This window comes from Musa acuminata, chromosome BXJ1-4 (assembly GCF_036884655.1).
Source record: "Musa acuminata AAA Group cultivar baxijiao chromosome BXJ1-4, Cavendish_Baxijiao_AAA, whole genome shotgun sequence".
Lineage (NCBI taxonomy): Eukaryota > Viridiplantae > Streptophyta > Magnoliopsida > Zingiberales > Musaceae > Musa > Musa acuminata.
In genome coordinates this window covers 19,631,894-19,654,541 of record NC_088330.1, presented here as the reverse complement: position 1 = coordinate 19,654,541, position 22,648 = coordinate 19,631,894, and positions in this window count along the sequence as shown.

Below are 22,648 nucleotides of genomic sequence, written 5' to 3'. Positions count from 1 at the left end.
TTATGAATTGTGAATATTGATTTTGAATGATTCTTAGTATCCTCAAATTGTTAGATTGGATTTTGGATTGAATTGACGATGAATTATAATATTATTGATTTTAGACAGGGTCACACCTCCTGAATGTGATAATTCTGGGGGCGTGATAAGTTGGCCCCTAACTGAGTTAGTGAGATTACCGTCTAATCCTAACTCAACTTAAGTTCTAACTATAACAATTAAGACATTTAAATAGGCAATCTCTGTTCGATATGTCGATTGTTCTTTCGACGATCTTCTAGCGAACTTCTCGGTGAACTTCTAACAAACTTCCGGAGAAATCCCGACGAACTCTCGGCGAGCTTCCGGTAAACTTTCGGCACATCATCTGAATCTTCGACGTATCGTCCGATCTTTGACTCCGGCCCAACATCTGTTTTATGTCTTACTACTATTGTAGTTAATCCTGTACACTTATCTCAACATATAGATCAGATCAAACAATTTATTAATTGATTTCATTATCAAAATCTGAGATTCAACAATCTCCCCCTTTTTGATGATGACAATCAATTGATGACGGAGTTAACCTTAACTCCGCCTATCTATATGCCATACTTGAGAAAAGATATTCTTAAATTCAAGACTTTGGAATTCAAGCATCAAACCGATAAGTTATATTTTTTTTTTGTAAGTAAAAGTAAATTGATTATGTGTAACGTTTCTACAAATAGCTTTATCTATACAAGTCATAGACAAAGTCAGGTAACTCATTGAGTATACATGTGGTAGTTATGACTACACATGTTGTAGACTTTAACTCCTAACTGTAACGAGCATGTTAAGATGTGCCAAGACTACCATTGGTTACAACATTTAACATCGTTGCCAAGATCTTTAGCTAATAGTAAAATTGAATTTGATAAAAATATCTCTTTCTCTTCGTGTAAAGTGCTCCATTTTGAGATTATGCTCCATGCATGATCTTGAGTCTCTAATAATCTCTGTCAAGAGCTGAGCATTGTTTGTGTGTTGACATTCAAAGATTCTGCTACATCTCTCCTTCCACATCCACCAAATAGCACATCTGAAAGTAACCTTTGCCAATTGTGTAAGAGGTCCTTTTCTTGAGAAACTTTGTATGAGGTCGCCTAATTCTTGATGCAAGTTTGGTTGCGGTAGCCTATTGAGTTCAAATCGCTGGAGAATCTCCTTCCATATCAATTTAGTATATTCACAAGCAAAATAGAGGTGGTCAATAGTTTCTTCTTGTTGCAAACAAAGGGAGCATCGGTTAACATGATAGATACCTCTTCTCTTAATATTATCTATTGTAGGTAGTTTATTCAGAAGGGCCTGCCATGTACATAAGGAATGTCTCTGTGATCCCGGTCGATCTCATGTCCAACTGCTTGGGAGCCACTTGTTATTTCTTTGCCTAATTTGATTCCATACGGATGTGGCACTAAATTTACCATTGTCATGAAGCCAAATAAGTATATCTGAAGGGTTGTTCCTGATTGGAATAGCTGTGATAGTCGACCAAAGTGATAACATTTCAGGAGAAATAGGAGTAGGGAGACACCAGGTACCATTAGCAATGAACTCGGAAACCTTCCAATCTTTGGGAGCCCCAAGATCTTTTCGTATTCTGTCACCATATAATTGAAATATACTTTTCCCATTCACCCAAGGATCGTACCACATATTAGTATTAGTTCCAGTAGAGATTGCATAAGAAATGTGTTTGATTATTCAATTCCTTGCCTTTAAAATTCCTTTCCAAGCTGCAGAGTGGTATGTTCTTGTTGAAATTTCCCAAATCGATTCCTTCGAAAGATACCTAGCAGAAACCCATTGTGACCATAAGGAACATTTGTTTTGCAAAAGGTCCCACAATTGTTGTACCAAACATGCTTTATTCCACTCTCTAATATTTCTCAAGTTCAGCCCCCCTTCATCTTTCGGTTTACAGATGTTGTCCCAATTTACCATATGCATTGCCTTATCATTTGTACCATTCCAGAAGAAGTTCATTAATAGCCGTTCAATATCTTGGATAAGTCCAATAGGCAGAAGAAAAGCATTAGACCAATATATAGAGTAAGAGTACAACACCGAACGGATGAGTTCAAGTCGTCCTGCTTTTGATAGAAGCCTATTTTTCCAGGAAGAAATTCTATTCTTTATTTTTTGCAGGATAGGTTGACAGTGGGTTTTATGAATGCCAGTGGATATGAGTGAGAGACCTAGATAAGGAACTGGCATACTTCCCTCATTAACCCCCGGAGTGTGTGTAATAAAGTCCTTGTCCTCAATGCAAGGACCCGTATAGACTTTACTTTTTGTATGATTTAACTGAAGGCCAGAAACCATACCAAAGTCATTTAGAATAGTAGCTAGGTTCCTCACTGAAGTTGGATCATTCTGGAGAAATATAAGTAAATCATCTGCAAATGTTATGTGTGATATGTGAATAGAACCAGCATTTGGTACCTTAATACCGCCATTCAAGACTGCTTGTTCCAACATACAGCTAAGTCCTTCCATTGCAATAGTAAAGAGATATGGAGAAAGTGGATCACCTTGTCGGATGCCATTCGTGCTCCCAAAAAAACCAATAGGTGAGCCATTAAAAAGTATCGAAAACTTTGGAGTTTCCAAGCAACTTTAAATCCAATTTACCCATTTCTGTGGGAAGTTCATATCGATGAGCATCTTATAGATAAAACTCCTATTAACTGAATCAAATGCTTTCCGTAAATCAGCTTTAAAACATATTTTCGTCCCTCTTGCATTTGAGTGCAGGTCCTTTATCAAGTCATTAGCAAGCAGAATATTATGATGTATATTTCTCCCTTTGATGAAAGCTGCCTGATTTGGACTAATGATCTTGTGTATTACCTTTTGCATTCTATCTGCCAACACTTTGGAGATGATCTTGTAAATAAAGTTGCATAATGATATGGGTCGATAGTTTTCTAGTGAATCAGCCCCTGCACTCTTGGGAATTAAAGAAATAAAAGTGCAGTTCATCTCTCTAAGAATACGGCCTGAAGAGAAAAATTTTTGGCAAGCCTTAATCACATCATTTCCAATAATAGACCATGCAGTTTGGTAAAATTCAGTTGGAAATCCATCTGGACCAGGGCTTTTATCCTTCGGTGACTTAAAGACAACTCTTACAATTTCATCATCTGTAACTGGGGCACTGAGGATTGAAATGTCATCCGAATCAAGCTTTCTAGTTGGCTCCACATGAATGTTATTAGGTTGCACCGCTTGATTGAGTAAGGAATAAAAAAATCGCTTAGTGTATGCTTTAACTTCATCTAAATTCTCAATAAGATTATCATATTTGTCTTTGCATTTTCTGATGCGATTAACGGCCCTTCGAGTAGCAATGGATGCATAGAAAAACTTAGTATTGGAATCTCCTAGAGTTAGCCAATGTTGTCGAGACTTCTGCTTTGCAAAACTTTCCTCCTGCTTTAAGGCTTGCATGAAGTTACTTCTGGCTTCTGTCTCTTTGTAGATAAGATTCTCATCTTGGGGCTGAAGTTGAAGCTCATATTGTATCACCATTAGTTCCTTTCTGTAAATTTGAACCCGAGTGGTAATATTTCCAAAGGTGTTTGTATTCCACTCCTTCAGTGCCGCTTTACAAACTTTGAGCTTTTGGCATAAGATGGAAAGTGGCGAACCATGTATATTAATATTCCAAGCCGATCTGATAATATCAAGGAACTGAGGATGAGTACTCCACATGTTAAAGAATCTAAATGGTTTCTTGCCTCTAGGTGTTGCTTTCTCTACGTGTATATACATTAAGGAATGATCAGAAAACAATGGTGCATCATACTCAAGAAGTGAATCAAGGTAAACTGTTAACCATTCTTGGTTAATCAAACATCTGTCTAGTCGAGCCATTATTTTTCTGTTACCATCGCCTTGATTACTCCAGGAGAGCCAATTGCCCACATATTTCATATCAATCAATGCGGTAGTGTTTATATAATCATTAAATCTTTGAAGCTGACTTTCAGAATGCTGTCTACCCCCCACTTTTTCATTTGTGTATCGAACAGTATTAAAGTCACCAAGAACAATCCACGGCATATTAAGACAGTTATTTGCAATGTTAGTCAGATCGGTCCAAAGTGTATTTCTTTCTTGCATACTATTTGAAGCATATATACCAATAAAATTGAATTGACAGCCATTCTTTTTGTCCTCCACCTTAAGATGAATGAATTGATCGGTAGCAGAAATAAACCAAGCATTAATGGAGTTAGGATGCCATAAGACCCATATTCTACCAAATGTTTTACTAGAGTCATTGGTAAACAGTTCTGCGTCCGGTCATATTAAATTCTTTTGAGCAAGAACGAGCGATTTTTTAATTTTTGTTTCTACGAGAATAGCAATATCACATGCGGCAGACTTGATTATTCTGTTGAGCTCCCGACATTTTTCAGGCTTATTAAGTCCACGAACATTCCAGCAAATTATCTTCATCAGAAAAAGAAAGTAAGGTATTCATTCTACGACTTCGAATGGATAGTACCATCCTTTTTCTTATCCTTAGGTTTTGCATTTTCCTCCCGCATAATATCTTTACCTTTTAAGGCCTTATTTCTATATTTATCCACTTCATCCACAGCTATCAAATTTTTAAACTTTATACCTTGAGTCAAGTAGTCTGATTGTTGAGGCGCAAGACTCAAGTAGTCTGATTGTTGAGGCGCAATATCCTGGTTAGTATGATTTATTGATGCTTGAGATAGTTGAGGCAGAATATCCTTACTAACAAGGTTTGTTGGGGCCTGTGTTTGTTGTGGCAGAATATCCTTACTGGTGATGTTTGTTGGTGCTCGAGTTTGTTGAGTCACAATGTCTTGGTTGGCATGTTGAGTGGATATTGGAATTCCTGTTGTGGATGGATCCGGTAATATAGTAAGAGATGAAGTTTCCAACTTCTGCTTATCTTGTCCATGAGTACCATGGGCTGTTGTGGAAAGCTCCGACATAATAGGGAGAGATAAAGTTCCTGATTTGTCTTGTCTATGGCGCTATCCCTGCGAGTCGAAATGCTCACACGTCTGCGTCACCACCGGTTCTACTACCATTAGAGGAGGTTCGCCTTGTTGCTGAGGCATCTGACGTGGCCTGTAGATCTTATTAATTGGTTTCGGGGTTTGTTGACAGGCTCCATTTGCATGACCAAAAGATAAGCAACTCTTGCATCGTTGTGGCTTCCAAGAATATGAGACATGTACCTTACGAGTGTTCCCTTCAAGATCTCGATAAAAAACCTCATTAGGGAGATCTTCGTCAGAGGAAACCAGTACACATGCTCGGGCAAATGTTAATCTCGTCTGCGCAGCTGTTGCTTTATCAATATAGAGTGGCTGTCCCAAAGTACTGCATAACTTTGCAATAAAACGTCGACTCCAAAGATGTAGAGGGAGACCTTGAAATGATACCCATAAGGGAATAGACTGTAGACTGTCTAACTCCAAACGGACATCAGGGGACCAACGTCTTAGAATCATTGGATGGCCACGAATAGTCCAGAACCCTTCAAGGACCCGTTGCAAATCTTCTTCAGAGTATAGCTTGCAAACAAAGAAACCGTTCTCCAGCATATGAAGGTCAAATGCCGATGTTCCCCATCTAGTTTTTATAAATGACGATAGTGGGAAATAGGATGTTTTGAGACCTACCACATAACCAACAATCGCCATAGACCATGTCTCAATTAACTCTGCGGAATCATCTATCTTATACACAGCAATCTTCTTTTCAGCCTGAACTTCTGGAGCAAAGAATTCCAAACTGAGGTCCGGGCTTCCAATTGGAGCCTTGAAGAGGCTAGTCCATGGCCGAGGTTCATTGGAAATAAGAGCAGGAGGTCGCGATCTAGAGCGCGACCTACTTTGATGCTGCTTTGTCAAAGGAACATCTCGCCAAAAAGAAGGTATTGGACGAGCAACTTGAGAAGGGAGCCTCGTCGTCGAATCTACCCTCTCGCCACCGTCACCAGACCCAGGGACCATCACTGCCATGTCTAGGCGCCATTTTTTTTTTTTTTTTTTAAAAGAAGGAACTCTCCTTTATGCAACAGCCACCCCGGTAAGGAACTCTGTTTCACCGAGCAGAGCAGGAGAGAAAGGTTCGATTTCAGCCTTCCCGTTGCTACCAATCAAAGAGGAAAGAAGAACTGAAAATTTTCCTCTGTTCCATTCCTTTCTGCGAAGAACAGAATTCTCCCACTCTGTTCCCGTTTCAGTTTCAAGAACCGATCTCGATCTTGAAAGAGCAGAGCGTCCCTCACCTCCGCTGGAAGGAATCAGCCTCCGAGCCCCTTTTCCCTGATGAGAAGCAGGTGAAAGGGGGCGGTGCAGAGAACCTCTCTTCTTCCTTCTCAGATCTCGCTGGAAGAGCAGATCTCCTCTGTTCGGGCTCCTTTTTTCCCGATTAGAAGAGGAAGAAGGAGACCCCTCCTCTGTTCAAGAGAAACAGAGTAGATCTCCCACCTTCTTCGATCTCGCTGAAAGAAGAGAGCAGAACAGGTTTCGTTTCCCCCTCTTTCTTCCGTTCCCTTCTGCGAGGAAGAACCAAGGCGCCGCTTTCTTTCCTTGACAGCACAGCTGGTCAATCGCTCCTTTGGAGCAGAAACCTCAGCCCCTTTCCTTGTCTTCGCCCTCCTCTGTTTTCACAATGCAAGAAGAACGCCGACCGCAGAGACGATAGGGTTCCGTTCCCTTCTGCAAAGAAGAAGAAGAAGGAGACCAGATAGCGGAATTGATGACCGTCCACTTCCTCCCTTCGCCGATGGAGAGGAAAGAGGGATCTCCCTCCTTCGATTTCGCGCAAGAGGAATAGAATTCTCCCAACGGCAAGCTTTCTCCTTCTGTTCGTTCTTCTTGCAGATCTCTTCCCTTCTTGCAGAAGAACGAAGAGACAACCCCTCTTCTTGTTCGCATAAGAGGAAGGAGGAGAGCAGAGAGTGCGACCTCCCTCCTCTGGTCGATCTCGCAGGTCTCCAGCAGTCGCCCCTTTACCTGAAGCTCGCCGCCGCCGTCGTCCAGCGGTGAAGAGCGCCGACCGCGATCTTATATTGTAATAGGCGAGAGTCGAGAACGGAGGCCGAGGCAGTCAAAGCTGCAAAGAGGAGCACGTCTCGTTTCGACGTCGCCGTCGCCGTCGCCGTCGCCGATGGAGAGGGAAGAGGGATCTCCCTCCTTCGATTTCGCGCAAGAGGAACAGAATTCTCCCAACGGCAAGCTTTCTCCTTCTGTTCGTTCTTCTTGCAGATCTCTTCCCTTCTTGCAGAAGAACGAAGAGACAACCTGGTTTGGTACTCCTGAATGGTGGAGGTTTCCCGATAAGTTATATTCATTTAAACTTATCAACATGCACATCATAATACTTATCATGATTTACCAATTCAAAATATGATATCACATATTTATCAATAAAAAAATAATATCAAGGCTTGACATCCATTTTCAAGTCTAATGATGATAGACAATCATCATTTTCAAGTATGATACGAATTTCAAATATGAAATTTAGCAAGATGACAATTCTTGATAAAAGATAACAATTCATAATTCTGAGGAATGTTATCAATTGTAAATAGCAAGTTAAGCTCAAAATACCTTATCATAATGATAGAAAATTATCATTCATGAAACATTTCAAGTATCTATAATGCATATGAAATACATTTTGATATGTTTCAAGTATTTGCGATGTGTTGCGACGTATTTGACGATTCCAATTATATTTCAAGCATTCACAAAACATTTAGGCATTTACGACAAGATATATTTTATACATTTATCTCAAACATTCATAATGTCAATTTGTAATCAATTTATCATATTTTGGTATCAGAGCTCAAACATTCATAATCTCAAACATTCAAGCTCTCATACCATTTCTCCCCCTTTGTCATCAACAAAAAGGAGAACCATTCAACAATACAAGTGTGGTAAACAAAATTAGGCAAGTTTCACACCAATTTATCCAAGCCATAAAGAAAGGTAAGCAAAAACTTTGTATAATAACCATTTTCGATAAGCTAATACTTTTACTCAAGGGCTTTTTGGTTTTTCTTTAGATATGCAAGTTTCTTTCTTCCTTTGTCATAAAAATAAGAGGAAGAAAGGTAAGGAAAGAATCCATTAAGAACCAAATTCATGAAATGATTTGAACCAAGTCAAATTCAAAACAATATATGAGTTTCATTAAATCATGCTTTAATTTTAACAAAGAGAAGGGATTCATGAAAAGGATCAAGATATCCATGTGAAATCAAATCGCCATTCTTGCAAGTAATCATCACACACTAAAATTCATCTTTCAAGGATCAAAATATCCACGTGAATTCATAAAATTCATCTCAGAGTAAGGAGGAATTCATGGGAAGGGAGCATCATATGAAAAAGAAATTCACGAATAAAACTTCATAAATCAAATATGTTTCTCATTAAAAATTCACAAGAGTGAAATCCGTGAGAGATGCATTTGTCAATGAATTCTATGAGTGAAGTGATTAAGTGTATCAAAAATAATTAAGTGATAGAACAAGGGTATAAAATATATTTGATACCAAGTAAATTGATATTCCGGATTTCATGAAGGCTTTTAAAAAAAAAATCAAGAAAGTCCGGAAATGCTTTAAGATGAGATAGCTTAGGATTAGATTGAAACCTAGCACAAAGTCCTACACTAAACATGATATCCAGTCTAGTTACGGTGAGGTATAGTAAACTTTCTATCATACCCCTATAAGCTTGTTGATCAAAGCTTTCTCCACTTTCATCAATGTCTAACTTAGTGGAGGTACTTAGAGGAGTATTGATAGCCTTTGAACTATCCATATTAAATCGTTTTAGCAATTCTAATGTTGTTTGATTTGTATACCATCACTAAGTTGTTTGATTTGTATGCCTAAAAAGAAAGTTAGTTCACCCATTAAACTCATTTCAAACTCTTGGCTCATACTCTTGGTAAACGATTCGCATAAGGATTTATTTGTAGAACCAAAAATAATTTCATCAATACAAATTTGAACAATAAGAAAATTATTTTAAAAACTTTTAATAAATAATATAGTATCGACCTTACATTTATAGAAATTATTTTGGATAAGAAAGGAGCTAAGTCTCTCATACCTGGGGCTTGTTTTAATTCATAGAGAGCTTTAGTTAATTTAAACACATGATGCGGAAAATTATCATTCTCAAATCCAGGAGGTTGTTCAACATAAACTTTTTCGGAAATAAAGCCATTAAGAAAAGCAGTTTTGACATCCATTTGAAATAATTTAAAGTTATTACTACTAGCATAGGTAAGGAGCATCCATGACTTCTAATCGTGCCACAAGAGTGAAGGTTTCATCATAATCGATATATTCTTCTTAGTTATGTTAGGATCGGAGCGGCACTAAGAGGGGGGGGGGGGGGTGGTGAATTAGTGCAGCGGATTAAAACTCGTAAGTTTAAAAATGATTTCATAAATACGAGGAGATTTCGTTTGAATAGTAACTTGAGTAAAATGAGAAAATGAAATCTGAAAGCTAGCAGTAGTGTAAATGATAATTTCAAGAAGGTAAATGCTCACACATTCAAGGAACGCACCAATTTAAAGTGGTTCGGTCAAAATGACCTACATCTACTTGCGAAGCCTTCTTCAATGAGGCTCCCAACTTCCACTGGCAAATCACTTTGAAGGGGAAGGACAAATACTCCTCTTACAACCTTTTTACAAGTGGTTTACACTCTTACAAAATTTTCAAAGAGAAAGAGGGAGGTGAACACTTAAGCTATTGAAAACAAGACTTTTGTTAAAGCTTTTCTTAATTTCTAACTTCCCAAAGGTTGTGTTCTCTGCTGAGAATTAAGGGGTATTTATAGGCCCCAAGAGGATTCAAATTTGGGCTCCAAATTTTGAATTCTCTTGGGTTCCCAAGGCTGGCGGTGCCACCGCCCGACCTCTCGGGTGTTGGGCGGTGCTACTACCCAGTCCAGCGGTACCACCGCCCGATCCTCGGGTTCTGGGCGGTGCCACCGCCTACACTATTTCTGCTCATTGGTTGGGCTCCAAACTTGGCCCAAACCAGTTCGAACTCGGGCCCAATTGGCCCCTACTTGGGTTATAGGATTAACACCTAATCCTAACCCTAATTAACATGCTAACTTCAAATTTAAAGACATTTCCTAAGCTATTACAAAGTCCGCAAGTCAAGACTTCTTCCGGCGAGCTTCCGGCGAACTTCCGATAAACTCTCGGAGACCATTCCGCGGACTCCCGGCAAGCTCCTAGACTTCACGATTTGATCTTAGCGAGTTCCAACGAGCTTCTTCAGCAAGCTCCAATCTTTCTCGGTGAGCTCTGCGAACTTCCCACGAACCTTCCGGCGAGCTTCCGAAAAACCCTTCGGCAAGCTCCCTACTTATTTTCGGCTAGTTCCGACAGCATTCCCGACGAACCTTCGGACTTCCGTCGAACTCTCGAACTCCCAACGAATCCTTCGCGCTTGACTCCGGCACTTTGTTTTGCTTTATGTCTTCATCGTTATCGTAGTTAATCCTACACACACAAGCCAAAACTCTACTCCGATCTAGACAATTATTACAACGCGAATTGACATTCTGTTGCCCGGCATGTCATTGGTTAGCGCTTCGTCCGATTCTTCAGCGCATCGTCCACTCTTGCGGTTTGTTGCCCAATCGGTGGTTGACCTCCGCAACTCCGATATCCTTGGCACAATTCCGCTCTCCTTGGCCCGATGCCCGATGTCCGAAGTCTTCTGCCATCTAATATCCTAACGTGATCTCCTCCGGTGCAACGTCAATTCCTCCTGCGTCAACTGTCTAATCCTGATCGAGTAGACCTGCATCACTCAAAATGCAGTTAAACATCTAAACACAATCAATTAGTTTCATCATCAAAATCCGAGATTCAACAATCTCCCCATTTTTTATGATGACAACTAATTGATGACTAACGGAGTTAACCTTAACTCCCCGGAGTTTAACCAAACTCCCCCTATCAATATGCCATTGATAGAACACTTGGATTATCCCAAATCCAAGTAACATTCATCACATGTTATGAAATACATTTAAACCATCATGTAAATATATATAAAATATTTAATTCAATACATGAAGTCATCAATATACTTCTCCCCCTTTGTCATCAACAAAAAGGAGAAGTAACTCTAGCTATTTTAAAAGATATGCAAGTTTTTGCAACATGAAGCTATATTTTCATCACAACATATTTTCATCACTTTGCTTTTCTTTGCAAGTAACAATATTTATGATGTTTGATATAGCAAATTTCTTCATTACAATGATCGAGCTAGCAAATTCTTCATTCAAGTGTGCAAGCTAGTAATAACTTTCTCCCCCTTTGTCAATGTCAAAAAGGAGAGGAACCAATGATTGAGACTTTTACATCAACTTTGCATTAATCAATATTTCAATCATCACATGATGCATACAAGACAATAATGCAAAGAAATCATTTCATGAAGGATATCAATGTGAAAATTCACCAAGGATCACATGATACAATCGCAAATCATGATATCATTATGCGATACATCATGAGATGATAATTTATCATATCAATGAAAGATATCAATTGTTAAACATGATATGATAAGAGTCTCAAAATTTTTAATTTGCGATACATGTGATACATTGCAATACACTAAAAAATTTAATGTGATGCTTTTAAGGGTATCAACCTATTTTTGATACAAAGCATGGCAAGAGCAATTTTGTTGCAAGTTTTCTAAGTTTTGCACTTTTTGCTTCTTTCGATAGGCAAGATCTTTCTTCTCTTTTTGAGAAGTGCAAGCTTGCAAGTTTTACTTCCTTAACATGCTAGGAAGTTTACTTTCATTTTCAATGCACAAGCTAGCAAAACCTTCTCCCCCTTTATCAAAGTCAAAAAGAAAGGGAGGACTCAATGGCTAAAAATTTCAACAATTCAACAAGCTAAATATGCAAAGAATTCATGAAATATATCAATAAGGATCAATTTATGAATACCAAAGATATGATTCATAGTTCATTAAAATTCTTCTTAACAAGTTCACAATCAAGATTCATATAATTCATAATAAAGCAAATTGATGTACAATCATCACATAAGGCATACAAGGCAAAAAAATCTTGTTATTTCTATATTATGAAATATATGATATCAAGGCTCATGATTCATTTGAAAAGATATAGCACAAAGAGCAACTTGAAACATTCTTATCAAGATCACATTTTAAAATATTCCAAGTATCAAGTGCTTAGAGATAAAAAGTTCAATACATTGTATGAAAAAAAATATAATATCAAGTTTTATCATCATGCAATGTAGCAATTAAAGATGTGCAAGTTTAGCATTTTTGCTTTTCTGGAGATAGCAATTGTTTGCTTCTCTACAAGCTAGCAATTTTTACGATATACAAGTTTTACTACATACAAGCTAGCAAATTTAAAGATTTACAAGTTTTTACATTTTCTTGACTTGTGCAAGCTAGCTAATTTCTTTTTGAGATGACCCTTTACATCAATTTAAGATAGCACATTAGCAACTCTTTCTCCCCCTTTGTCATTGGCAAAAGGAAAGAAAGATTCAAGTCATGAATATCAAAATAATGATTTTATCATGAATATTTCATCATTGCGTGCATCATTATTATACATTAAAGTATTACATACATAATACCAAATCATCGTATATATTTTTAAAACATATAAACTCATCATTATATGCATGATTCCAAATCATCATTCATATTATTTCAATCATTGTTTCAATCATCACTATAACTCATCATGCACAAAATGTAAAATCATCTAACATGATACAAAAATTTATTTTTAAAATATTTATCACTATTTTCATGTATGATAATAAAGTATTCATGATACACATTATATGCATATATCATCACAATAAAAAGCAATTGCATGCATAATTTCAAATCATGATGGTATTAACTTGTCAAATTTCATCCGACCATTCATGATCATAACTTTTCATTTATATGCATCAAAATAATATCAAGAGTATTTCATGCATAATTTATATCACCACATAAGGAATATCAAGGAGAAAGTAATTGGGTGATGCGATAAACATTTCATGAATACAAGGAATTGCATAAAAATCATATCATGAAATATTAGAACATGTGAATACCAAAAGGCATGATTTCTTTTTGAAAAACCTACTCATAAATAATCAAAAGAAAATCTTAGGAGATCGATTAATGAAAAAATCTTGATTCATAATAAATCTTAATTTGTAAATATTACGGAATCAAGATCATGATTTTGGATAAAACTCATTCAAATTCAAATTGTCCAAATCATCAAAATCTCAACATTTCTTTCAAGAGATTCAAAATGGCATAAATAATTTTATTGGTCTCTTAGGTAGAAATTAATAAGATAGAGAAAAAGAAAATTTTTAATAAAAAATTCTTTCCTCCTTTTGTTTCAACTTATTGATTGATTCCAAACATGCATGTCCTTTTCTTTTTTTTTTTTCAAATCCATGCATCATCGTTTAAAATGGAAAGATAAAAAATCATAAAAAAAAAGTGCAACACATAATTCAAAAACAATTATTTCAACTCATTACTACAAGTCAAACATGATTTCATTTAATCCAAATTGAATAACTTCAAGACCAATAAATCATCATGTATAACAATCATCAAGTATGATACAAACTTTTCAAAACGTTTGTCATAATAAGGCATATAAGCCAAAGAAACTATTAAATATAAAGCATATTCATCAATGATGGTTTCATTGGGCATAAGGCATTTTCAAACAAAATCATTTTGTTATTTGTTGTAGTCATGTATTTTTCTTTTTAGGTGAATCTATCTTTTCATGCTTAGTTTGCATACAAAAGCTGTGCATCATTTTTAAAAGCAACTTTCATCACGGTAAATATTGATAATCTATAAATCGCAAAAGATCATCATGGAAATCATCAAAATCAATAAATTATATATTACCCAAAACTCATCATCATCATACATAGTTTCAAAAAATAAATTTATTAGGCACGATATCATATAAGGCATTTTTAATCAAAATCATTTTGTTTATCATAAACATACAATTTTCATGATTATTTTCAAAATTACTAGAATGATAAGCATGATTCCTAATTTTTTTATTTTCATTACATTAAGCAATTAAAAAAAAAATTTCTAAACTAATAAAACGAAAATACATCATGGAAAGCATCAAGTAATTTCAAAATAAATTGGGGGGATTTCGATTACCTTATCGTTGAAAGTGGCTAAGGCATAATTTGCCACCTCGCCTTTCTTGATCTTCTCCTTGTCTTCGGAGGAGCTCAATTAATCTCAATTCTTGCTCTTTTTCTTGCATTCAAAGCAAGCAGTTCTGTTCTTTTCATTCTTAAATTTTTGTTTCATTAACTTTTTAAATTTCTTAGTGAGTTCGAGTTCACCATCACTTGAGCTTATGCTCGAGTGGTCTTCAAATGTTCTTTGTCCCAAATCATTCCTGTCCTTTGGAAGGTTGTTCTCGAGTTCCCTTTTTGTCACATTGTTCATTTCGTAGGTCATTAGAGACCCAATAAGTTCTTCGAGAGGGAATGTTTTAAGGTCCTTGGCCTCTTGAATGGCCGTAACTTTTGGATCCCAACTTTTTGGAAGGGATCTTAAGATTTTAGTGACTAGTTCAAAATTAGAAAATCTTTTACCAAGAGCTTTGAGTCCATTGATGACATACATGAAACGGATGGACTCACTTGGTTTCATCCGGAAACGTTCGTAAGAATGCACAAGAATATTGATTTTGGACTCTTTCACTCGGCTAGTGTCTTCATGAGTGACCTCTAGAGTTCTCAAAATATCAAAAGTTGAGTCACACATCGAAACGCTATTAAATTCATTTTTGTTAAGTGCACAATATAAGGCATTCATAGCCTTTGCATTTAGAGAAAACATCTTCTTCTCCAAATCATTCCAATGGTTCATTGGAAGAGAAGACATTTCAAATCCATTTTCGATTATGTGCCATAAATTCAAATCCAAAGAAAGTAAGAAAACTCTCATTCGAGTTTTTCAATAAGTGTAGTCCGTCCCATTGAAAAAGGGAGGACGAATAAGAGAGTGACCCTCTTGAAAGCCATAAAGAGCCATTTCTATTTGGGTGTTAAACCAAAGTAGAAAACCGTGGCTCTGATACCAATTGTTAGGATCGGAGCGGCACTAAGAGGGGGGGGGGGGGTGAATTAGTGCAACGGATTAAAACTCGTAAGTTTAAAAATGATTTCGTAAATACAAGGAGATTTCGTTTTGATAGTAACTTGAGTAAAATGAGAAAATGAAATACGAAAGCTAGCAGTAGTGTAAATGATAATTTCAAGAAGGTAAATACTCACACATTCAAGGAACACACCAATTTAAAGTGGTTCGGTCAAAATGACCTACATCTACTTGCGAAGCCTTCTTCAATGAGGCTCCCAACTTCCACTAGCAAATCACTTTGAAGGGGAAAGACAAATACTCCTCTTACAACCTTTTTACAAGTGGTTCACAGTCTTACAAATTTTTCAAAGAGAAAGAGGGAGGTGAACATTTAAGCTATTGAAAGCAAGACTTTTGCTAAAGCTTTTCTTAATTTCTAACTTCCCAAAGGTTGTGTTCTCTGTTGAGAATTGAGGGGTATTTATAGGCCCCAAGAGGATTCAAATTTGGGCTCAAATTTTGAATTCTCTTGGGTTCCTAAGGCTGGCGGTGCCACCGCCCGACCTCTCGGGTGCTAGGCGGTGCTACTGCCCAGTCCAGCGGTACCATCGCCCGATCCTCGGGTTCTGGGCGGTGCCACCGCCTACACTATTTCTGCTCACTGGTTGGGCTCCAAACTTGGCCCAAACCAGTTTGAACTCGGGCCTAATTGGCCCCTACTTGGGTTATAGGATTAACAAATAATTGTAACCCTAATTAATGTACTAACTACGAATTTAAAGACATTTTCTAAGCCATTACAAAGTCCGTAAGTTAAGACTTCTTTCGGCAAGCTTCTGGCGAACTTCCGGCGGTCTTCCGATAAACTCTAGAAAACCATTATGCGGACTCCCGGCAAGCTCCTACTAGACTTCACGATTTGATCTTGGCGAGTTCCAACGAGCTTCTTCGACAAGCTCCGATCTTTCTCGGTGAGCTCCGCGAACTTCCCACGAACCTTCTGGTGAGTTTCCAAAAAACCCTTCGGTAAGCTCCCTACTCATTTTCGGCTAGTTCCGGCAGCATTCCTGATGAACCTTCGGACTTCCGTCGAACTCTCGAAATCCCAACGAATCCTTCGCGCTTGACTCTGGCACTTTGTTTCGCTTTATGTCTTCATCATTATCATAGTTAATCCTACACACACAAGCCAAAACTCTACTCCGATCTAGACAATTATTACAACACGAATTGACATTCTATTGCCCGGCACCTCATTGGTTGGCGCTTCGTCCGATTCTTCAGCGCATCGTCCTCTTTTGCAGCTTGTTGCCTAATCGGTGGTTGACCTTCGCAACCCCGATATCCTTGACACAATTCCGCTCTCCTTGGCCCGATGCCTGACATCCGAAGCCTTCTACCGTCCAATATCCTAATGTGATCTCCTCCGGCGCAACGTCAATTCCTCCTGCGTCAACTGTTTAATCCTGATAGAGTAGACCTGCATCACTCAAAATACAGTTAAACATCTAAACACAATCAATTAGTTTCATCATCAAAATTCGAGATTCAACAAGTTAAAACCCTTGGCCACTAATCTAGCCTTGTTTCTAACCACGATACCAAATTCATCTTGCTTGTTTTTAAAAACCCATTTTGTACTAATAACTAAATGGTTATTTAGCCTAGGAATAAGCTTCCACACCTTGTTTCTCTCAAATTGGTTCAACTTGTCTTGCATTGCGATAACCTATGAATCATCTTTCAGGGCCTCGACATTTAGGTTCAATTTGAGAAAGAAAAGTGGCATTGACACAAAAATTTTTAAGAGAATAATGAGTTTGAACCCCTTTTGATGTGTCTTCTATGATTAGCTCTTTAGGATGAGCATCTACATACTTCCATTCCTTAGGCAAGGATGTTTCGGAAGAAGATGTATCCAAGTTGCTAGTTGGAGGAGAGGATTCATTTGAAAAACATTCTATTCATATTCACATCCATAAAACCTGTGCAGTTTAAAATCATATATCACATCACTCGATAATTCACATTTATGGCAACCCAAGCCAACTTGAAAAAAAATGAACAACATTTATAAATCCACAAGCTAAATAAATTATACAATCAGAACTCCAACTATTCACCACAAGTTCATATCACCATAAATTAGACTTAACATTCTGAAATTCCAAATAAGAGAGATCTCCTAACACTTTGACACAGTATATCCATTTCGGTTCATCGACAACATTTCATTACATACAAGACATACTTATACAACAATATCGTAATAACCAACCAAACTTGCCCATTATTCTGAATAGCTATCCACTGCCTCAGCCCAAATCAAACATCTCGAAGAGTGACAAGCTGACCTAAAAGATTTATATAACAACGGAGTGAGCCAAAAATGGCTCAGCAAGTAACAAAGCATATTCAGAACAAATGGAACGGTTTGAAACGAGTAAGGTATCATAATGCAAGGCAGAATACAAGAATTCTCATGGATACCATCTCAATAGATACCAAATCATACGTATCATGTCATTCAAAACATATTTGATCCATAACGAATGGAGCACAGAGTAATGGGAGCATATCAATGGCAGATAGGACATTTCAGAACATATCAGTTCATAGCAAATGGAGCACAGAGTAATGGGAGCATATCAATGGCGTATGAAATGTTCCGAAGCATATCAACGACATATGGAACATTTCAAAACATAATCATCAGTGAATGAAGCATTTCAGAGCATATCAAAATCAAATATCGTATAGAAGCTCAAACGTCGTCTTTGACGTTGCAAACATATCAATCTTATCCAAAGCATGTACAGAAACACATAACCAAAGCTCTGGATATCATATCAAACAAACAGAAGGTGTAGTGGGATCTCAGTCAGAATGTGATTCATCCATTTCTGAATGACCACCTGACAAAAGTCTCCCACGTCTGGGAGCTCCATCCACCCACGTCTAGGTGAAGTCAAAGGGGGCCGGCAGAGCATCGCAGGCTCTAAGCAATATCCCACAAAGCGGGACCCCACAAAGCGGGCAAATAAGCGCATACCAGAATATCCCACATAGCGGGACCCCACAAAGCGGGCAAATCAGCGCATACCCTTTACCATTTCTGGCAAAGGTCCAGACAATCCCACACACCAGAGTACAAATGGGCAGTTTAAAAAATAAGTAGCATATATCGGAAGCACACGCGGAACAACAAAGCGTACATGTGCCTTTTCGAGTCAATCCGAAGTAAGCAATAATCTTTCACAAGTATATTCAGATTTGAAAGGAATTGAAAGCAAGGGCACATATGGAATCCAAGCAATCATATATAACTCAATTCAATAAGAAGATTTGATGAATTCAATGTCCAAAGGAATGAAACTGGAATAGGCACATATCGAAAGCAAATGCAGAACAATAGGATATACATGTGCCTATATGAGTCAATACGATATAGCATAAACGTTACACAATAGTTTTCAAGAATGCAATAATTTTAAGGACAAGAGCATACAAGAATTCAAAGCAGTAATATAAAGCTCAATTGAATAAGAAAGCTAAAGGATATCAATTTCCAAAGGAATGAAACCAGAATATGAGAAATCGACCAAAGCTCGATTTCTGGCAGAATATAGAAGGCACATTGAACAAATGATTCAAACTATCAATCGTGCTCCAATTTACTCAGAAATAATCATTGGATAATACTTTCAGATAAGACAGGCTTCATATGTATTGAACTGTCCAACAGAGAGAGTTACAAATAATTTGATAAGCAAGATTCGTAGAACAAAATCTCTGTTGGCAAAATTCACAATGTTAGATTCAACAGATAACTGGGCAGGTGTTTGGATTCCAAATCTTTCAATCCATATATCAAAGAAAGATCTACGAGTCTAGTTTCCAATGAAATCAGTTTTGAACAAATCAGAGTTTCCACAAAGTCTTATAGGCAGTTCGGTATCAAAAGATCAGAATCTCAGAAGTTGCACAGATTCGAATCGTTACGTCTAAACAGGAGATATATCAAATGCAAGGCTAGAACAATTCAAAGTTCCTCATATTCAAAGCAAATGTGGAGATAAAATTGGCAGTGAGGAAAGATCAGGAAACTTGCAATAAGACATATCAGAGCAATTATAGGAGAAACGAACAGGGAACTTGCAATAGAAAGGATCGAAACAAGCGGGAAACTTGCCTTTCAAAGATTTCGATCCGAAGATCCAAAGAAGGTGCCAGCCCAAATCCTTCTACTTTTCCTCCGTGTCCTCTCTCTGTTTCGTTTTGTGTTCTCGTTTTCTTCCTTTCTTCGCAACTACACCACGTGTCGAACATCGAGGCACAGTCACCTGCTCTCTCTTACTCTCATTCCTTCTTTTTCTTTCCCAAACGCAGCTGCCACAGCCGCCGCCGTTGCCGCTGCTACAATCGCAGCCCCTTCCACCGCACTACCTTCCTTCCTCCCTTCTCTCGCAGACATAACTGCTGCATACGCAGTCGCTGCCGCTGCGGCCGCAATCCCATCCGCAGCCCCATTTTTTCCCCCTTTCCTTTCTTCCTCCCCTGCTCATCTTCCTCTCCTTCTTCTCTTCCAACTGCAGCTGCCATCGCCGCAGCCGCAGCCCCTTCTTTCCCTTCTTCCTTTCTCTTCCTCTTTCCCTGCCATAGCTGCAGCTGCCACAGCCGCAGCCGCAGCTACTTCTTTCCCTTCTCCTCTTCCTTCTCCTTCCTTTCTTCTTCTTCTCTTCTTCTCCTTCCTCCCCTTCTTCTCCCCGACGAACAGCACCTCCTTTCCTCTGTTTCCTCCTGCAGGAAACAGAGGTGCCGCCTCTTCACCCGCTTCTTCTTCTCTTCTTCATCACCTTCTCTTCCAGCTGCTGCTGCCACCGGTGCAGCCGCAGCTCCTCCTTTCCCTTCTCTTCTTCTTCTCCTCTTCTTCTTCCCTCCTCCTCCCCGGCGTCACACACAACCTCTCCTCTGTTTCCTCTGCAGGAAACAGAGGTATCACAACCTCTTCTCCTGCTTCCTCTTCCTCTTCTCTTCCTCTTCTTCTTCTCCTCCTCTTCGAACGCCCCTCACCTCTCCTCTGTTTCCACCTGCAGGAAACAGAGGTGCTGCAGCCCTAGCTGCTGCCACCTCTCGCTCCTCTCCCTCTTCCCTCTCTTTTCCCTCTTCTTCTCCTTCTCTTCTTCTCCTCTTCCCTTTTCCTCCCCAAGGCCACACACCTCCTCGCTGCAGCCTTGCTGCAGCTATCCTCCTCTCTTTTTCTTCTTCTTCTTCTTCTTCTTCTTCTTCTTCTTCTTCTTCTTCTTCCCTTTTCATCCTCAACGCCCCACACATCCTCTCCTCTATTTCAACCTGCGGAAAACAGAGGTGCTGCAGCCCTAGCTGCTGCAGCTGCCTCTCTTTCTCCTCTCCATCTTCCCTCTCTTCTACTTCTTCTTTTCTTCTCTTCTCCCTCTTCTTCCTCTCTTCTTTTCCCTCTTCTTCTCTTCTCCCACTACTTCTCTTCTTCTTCTCCCCACGCCCCACCGCTTCTCTCTGTTTCTCGAAGAAACAGAGAGAGCGTGGGAGGCGGTGGGATAAAACCGAAGTTTTCAGTTTTCTTTATTTTCTATTTTTTACAACTTAACAGTTTAGTCATTGAAATTTTCATATTTACATATAGGTCCTCCGATTTATAAATAAATCTTTATTAATAATTTTCAAAAGTGAGGGATATTACAACTCTCCCAGAGCTCCTCAATATGTTGAGGGAGGCAGAGAATACTATTAAGAAAGAGAAGCCAGTTCTCTACACTGGTGAGACCAGAAAGAAAAGGAAAGCAGAAAGGTCCCTTAAGAAGGGAAAGGGCAAGGGCAAACAAGGTAAAGCAAAGGTTGCTAAGAAAGACCCAACAAAGGACAAAGGCCAGTGCTTCCACTGTGGTAAAGATGGGCACTGGAAGAGAAACTGCAAAGAGTACCTTGCAGAAAGGGCGAAACAAAAGCTTGATGAAGCTTCAGGTACATTCATGATCAGTCTCTATTTGTCAGACTCTTATGATAACACATAGGTATTGGATACCGGTAGTGCTTATCATATATGCAATTCGTTGCAGGTTCTGGCAAGGCCTAGGAGACTAGAGAGAGGCGAGATGGACCTCAAGATGGGTAATGGAGCAAAAGTTGCTGTATTAGCTGTTGGCGAGGTCGTCCTACATCTGCCTAGTGGAGCTTTTATTGCATTAGATGCATGTTATTTTGTTCCTTCTATTATCAAAAACATTATCTCCATTTCATGTTTAACAGTTAGTGGATATAAATTTGTTTTTGAGAACAATGGTTGTTCGATATTATTAGATGATAAGATCATCACGAAAGGAACATTGCATAATGGTTTATTTATGTTAGACACCACTCCACATATCATGAATGTAAATGTGTCCAAAAGGAAACGAGATGAGTTGAACAGTGCATACCTGTGGCATTGTAGGCTAGGTCACATCCATGAAAGAAGGATTCAAAAGTTACTAAATGATGGATATCTAGATCCATTCGACTATATGTCTTATGCAACTTGTGAGCCTTGAATTCGTGGAAAACTGACAAAATCTCCATTTAGTAGAACTGGAGAGAGAGCCACTGAGTTGTTGGAACTCATACATAGTGATGTATGTGGACCCATGTCAACTCATGCCATTGGAGGTTACTCCTACTTCATTACATTTACTGATGATTTCTCAAGGTATGGATATGTGTACTTAATGAAGTACAAGTCCGAGGCCTTTGAGAAATTCAGAGAGTATAAGAATGAGGTGGAGAACCAGACTGGAAAGAGTATCAAAACTCTTCGATCAGATCGAGGAGGTGAGTACTTAAGTACAGAGTTTACTCAGTTCCTCAAGGACCATGGGATATTATCCCAATGGACACCTCCTTACACACCTCAGCTCAATGGTGTCTCTGAAAGGAGAAATCGTACGTTATTAGATATGGTACGGTCCATGATGAGTTTCGCTGACCTACCCATCTCATTCTGGGGATATGCCCTAGAAACCGCAGCTTACCTTCTAAACAGAGTTCCAACTAAGTCGGTAGTGTCTACACCATATGAGATATGGAAAGGGAAGAAGCCTGATCTTAAGGTTATTAAGATTTGGGGCTACCCAGCCCACGTTAAAAGACACAACCCCGATAAGTTAGAATCAAGGACAGAGCGATGCAAATTTGTGGGATACCCCAAGGAAACTTGTGGGTATTATTTCTATCATCTCGAGGACCAAAAGGTCTTTGTAGCTAAGAGAGCAGTGTTCCTTGAGAAGGAACACATTCTTGACGGAGACAGTGGGAGAATGATAGAATTGAGCGAGGTTGGAGAACCAAGCTCAAGCACCACTCTACAGCCCGAGTCTGTTCAGGTACCTA